General features: G+C 49.9%; 1 non-coding gene across 1 annotated transcript; it reads left to right on the top strand.

The window, feature by feature from the left end:
* Positions 1-2,142: 2,142 nt before the first annotated feature.
* Trnas-gcu (transfer RNA serine (anticodon GCU)) lies at positions 2,143-2,215 on the top strand. The gene has a single exon. It is a non-coding gene; the product is annotated as a tRNA-Ser (tRNA).
* The last annotated feature ends 2,764 nt before the right edge of the window (positions 2,216-4,979 follow it).

Genomic DNA, 4,979 nt, shown 5'->3' with positions numbered 1-4,979 from the left:
CACAAAGTCGTAGGCGGATAGATAGATAGATAGATAGATAGATAGATAGATAGATAGATAGATAGATAGATAGATAGATAGATAGATAGATAGATAGATAGATAGATAGATAGATAGATAGATAGATAGATAGATAGATAGATAGATACGCTCAAAGTCGCAGAAGTTCGCTAAGAAATGCTTCGCATTTTAAACGTGTGCTGAGGACGTTTCATTTGTAACGTTCAGTCTGTTAGGAGTGAAAACGTCCATATAGGTGTAAATAATTTGCCACGGAATTCGATCCAATAGAGTCTTCTCTGTCCTTTCTTACGAAATACCACCACCGCTGCTCCTTTGCTGCCCTATATTCGCCTCCGGCGCTCGTTCCACCTGGTGGTGGCGGTCGCTGTTTCAGCGCACGGCATTTGCGTACTTCAATCTAGATGTCGCTAGTACACCGAAGACTCTGCGAGAGCGTTAGTCTGAACTCTGAACAGTGGCTTCCACCGTTGCCTCAAGCTAATAGAGCGGCCACTCAATAACTAGCACACGAATTGTTTTCATAGAGCGTCTTTGTCTGCAGGAACGCACTCTTTCTGAAGCTCTTCAGTTGCTGTTGCTGTAGTTGTTGGCAGCTGTTCCGGGCTTTAGAGGTGGAAAATTCACATCTTAGTCGAAATCGAAGCTATTTCCAAAAGAAATGGCAAATCAGTGGTGAATGATGACCAGTGGTGAATGATGAAACCTAATGGCATCCTGGATAAATCACACCACTGTCCCGCTTGGTGCCGCGTTGCACCGACTGATCCAATCATCATCGCACCTGGCTGCGCGAGCAGCCAATGATCCAGGTAATTTACTTTAAAAAAAGAAGGCTGGAGTGGTCTACCTCAGAGATTGTGACTGATAATCACTATCATTGCGCGCATGCTTACGATGAACAATCAATCAATCAATAAAGAATCACTTATCTGGCGAGCCTAGGAACCAACCGTATGGTGTTAGTGGTGGCGCACGCATCAACCAAAAATAATATACTGAATGAACAAAACATGAACACTGTCTAAAGAAGAAAATACGAAGAAATAGAGGGAAAATATAAAAAAAAACTCAGAACGACATTACCACAACGCAGTAAATAATAGAAGCAAGAGATAACAATGATGATAAGGAGAATTCACATACAACAACGCATAGTCTAACTAGAAAAGACAAAGGAGCACACAATTGCTCACATTATGTGTGGGGAGGCAGAGGGGGGAGAAAAAAATGATTGAGTCAGAAAAAAATATTGTGATTAAAACACTAAACATTATAAAGTTTCTGTATTCTGTCGACGGTTCAGCGTTGGCAGAGGCAGGCCAGTACATGAAAGGTCTGTGTACTCTGGTTATCTTACGCGGAATCAGGAAGGGCAATTGACAAGAAAGTTGGATGGAAATAGCAGATGGGCGCGATTTCATCGGCAGCGAAGTAGTGGAAACGAAAAAAAAGCTCACAAGGTCCTTATGCACTCGCCTAAGACGATTTGAAGGCAAAAGCCATCCGGTATGGCTGTTTTATTACGATCATCATAATCGTCATTATTAAAGCTAGCAAAGTCACGTGAGAAACTTCACAATTTGCTGATGCTGAGGTTGATGATGACTTGGCCACATCGGCGGCACTGCCTCTGTGCAGGGCCCATGGATCATCGTAGCTACCGACTACCTCGCCCGCTTTGCCGAAACAAGGGCCCTTCCCAAAGGCAGTACCGCCTAGATAGCCAAGTTCTTCGTTGAGAACATAATCCTGCATCATGGCGCCCCATAGGTCCACATCACCGACAGAGGTACGGCCTTTACTGCGGGCCTAACTGAGGCGATCCTGAGATAGAGCCAGACGAGCCACCGGCGGACCATTACTTACCACCCACAGACGAATGACCTCACCGAGCGTCTAAATAACACCATCGCCGACTTGCTGGACATTTACGCCGACGTCGAGCAGAAGACGTGGAATGCCATCCTTCCGTACGTGACATTCGCATGCAACACGCCCGTACAAGAAACGTACAGGTCGGTCTTGCATGGCGTCATACAAGGCCAAACATCACCGATGAAGAAAATCTCGACGTCGCTACCTAGTTACATCGCGTCGAAGCTCGACAACTCGCGCCCCGCCATGGTGGTCTAGTGGTTATGATGCTGGGCTGCTGACCCGAAGGTCGCGGGATCGAATCCCGGCCACGGCGGCTGCATTTTCGATGGAGGCGAAAATGTTTGAAGCCCATGTACTTAGATTTAGGTGCACGTTAAAGAACACCAGGTGGTCGAACTTTCCGGAGCCCTCCCCTACGGCGTCTCTTATAATCATATCGTGGTGTTGGGACGTTAAACCCCAGATATTATTATATCGACAGCTCGCCCGCCTGCGTATCCAGAACCAGCAGAGGGTCGACAGCCGTTATTACAATCTTCGACGATTGAACATAGAATACCAACCCGGAGACATTGTCTGGGTCTGGACACTGATACGCTGACGTGGCCTCAGCGGAAAACTTCTTCGGCGATAGTTCGGGCCAGGGCCATACAAGGTGCTTCAACGACTCGGCGCTCTAGACTACGAGGTCATCCGGGACAGCATTGCGAACTCTCAGCGGCGCCGCGCACGACCTGAAGTCGTCCATGTCGTGCGCCTTAAGCTGTTTCATACGCGTTAGCGAACCTGAGTACTCTACCTTTTTTTTACTTTCCTTATTATCGTTTCTTTTTTGTGTATGCATTTTCCACCCTTCCATGATCTGTTTTATGCACCGGGACGACGCTTTTTCAGAGGGGGGTAATGCCACAAGCACTCTTTTCTTTCTATTTTTACGTTGCTGCCACATTACACGTTTAACTATTGCCTTGCGCAAACCGCGCCTGAATGACTGGGTACCTGGCAGACTATTTTAGAACCGTCTGATGAGATCGATCGCACAACGCGAAGATTAGTGTTTATTTTTGAACTTAAGCGGCCACTAGCGGTAACGCTGGAACCTTCGATGGCACATGTATCAAATAAATCCGGAGGTGCTTTACTTGGGAGATTACCGACGAGTGCTTTCGCCGCTATCACTGCGCAGCGTCTATCGCTTGTATGTTGAGTTTTCATCCTCCATATCATATACCACTAACCGCTATACCATACCACTATACGGCCAGCTCGCCTGAGCAACGTAGAGAGCTCCGGTCTATCCAACTTGGTGACTTCGCGCACGCACTCTATCGTTTCGCGCCTGATGTATCATCATCCCAGGCTACCTTCGTACTAACGGAGTTCCGCGGCTTCCAGGACGACGCCAAAAAATGGGTGGCGACCGTCAACACCCTAGGAGCTCGCGAAGCCTGGACGGAAGCGCAGAAATGGTCCATGGCGGTAGACCGCCTTCGGGAAGGTGCCACTGCGTGGCACAGGTACGAAGGCGTGGAGCAGCAGTCTCTTCGGGTGCGGAATGGAGTGCAGCCCTGATTGCCGCATTCGGTCGGATTCCATGTGCCACCAGTGAGTCTAACGCGAACTCTACCGAGAAGTGAGCTCAGCAGGTGCACCACCTTGACGCTACAACTGCGCGTTGCGGCTCAACGGCAGACAGCTGCATAGCCTGGCTTGGTATAAACACCGGACTTACGTCATGCTGTGACCCTGCCTCGGTATCCGACGCCAGAACATCCCCACCAATGGCCGAGAGCATTTCACATCTCTATCTATCAGAAAAGCTGCCCCAATGCTCGCCATCGCCTGAGTAGTTGGAGGCACCGGCCCGCGTCGTTCTGGACGTTCAACCACCTAATGAGACATAGGTGTCTGCGGATTACACCAACATCCGCTCTGACCAGACGGCAGCGGATCTGCTTACGACACAATCATTGGCCAAACGTGAGAGCGTTTATAACTTGATAAACGACTTTTCGGAAGACACCAAGGTCTCTGACAAGTCTGAAATTGTTTTCGTCGAGGACCTCACGCCTGCAGGCCGCGCGGCTTCAAGAATTGCTGACTTGGGAACGTCAGGGGGCCCCACAGCGACAATGCTGCAAAGACACAAGCCAGGTCGCAGGTCAGCGCGTAAACTTGGCGCCACGATGCCGCATACCTCTAGTAGTGCACTCAGACGCCCCTCGACCAACTGCCAAAAGGGCCGACGGCCTCGTTCGGTGCAACAAGTGGCTTTGCCGGATATATCTCATGTCCTGTTTCCGAGATTGCGACCAAATAAACGTCAAGACAACATGCCACCGGCGCGATTCAACCAGTGTCGCCCGCCAGAGGCATTCTGGCAGGTTTCCCAACCAACTTGCAGCGTAGTCGGCAGCGACCGCCGCGATGCAGCCAGCACCGCCCACCAGAGAAATTAGAGAGCTTGAGAATTGGGGACCCAAGACGCTGGGTCCGCAAGCTGCGCTGGGCAGCCTGCTCTTGCACTCGGATGATCAGCAGAGTTTGAGATTGGGCCAACGCCGGCTGCGTTGGGTCAAGCGCACGGAGCGCCACGCAGGACGAAATTTAAAATCATGCGAGACGCGGGCCATACTGCACCGTGGCCCGCGTTGCGTCTGTGTCTTCTCGCTGGTGACCCAAGACGCCTTGGGGCCCCACGCTAGTTTTGAATTTTTGCGTCTCGGATCAACGCGAGCGCAAGAGCCCATGAGTGGCTTGGGTTCTGCGCATGCGCACTGGCTGCTCACAAGCTTCTTGGGTCCCCAAGCTCCTTGGGGCCCCAGTTCTCAAACTCTCTATTGTCGACTGTTCCGCGCGCTCGTAGTCATGGCCGAGTGTGAGGACGAAGAGCGGCACCGAAGCTCTGGCGCGTGGGCAGCTAGAGCGAGGTAGAGTAAGAAGAAGCAGAATAGGAACAGCCGCTCTCTTCCCAAACCAAGATTAAATTGAACATTTCATTATTAAACAATAATTTAACCTACGTAAGGATAATGTATTATGAATAATTTTAAAATATTTTAAAAATATCCTATCAA

This window comes from Rhipicephalus sanguineus, chromosome 5, assembly GCF_013339695.2.
Source record: "Rhipicephalus sanguineus isolate Rsan-2018 chromosome 5, BIME_Rsan_1.4, whole genome shotgun sequence".
In the NCBI taxonomy this organism is placed as follows: domain Eukaryota; kingdom Metazoa; phylum Arthropoda; class Arachnida; order Ixodida; family Ixodidae; genus Rhipicephalus; species Rhipicephalus sanguineus.
This window is presented reverse-complemented; position numbering and strand designations above follow the sequence as displayed.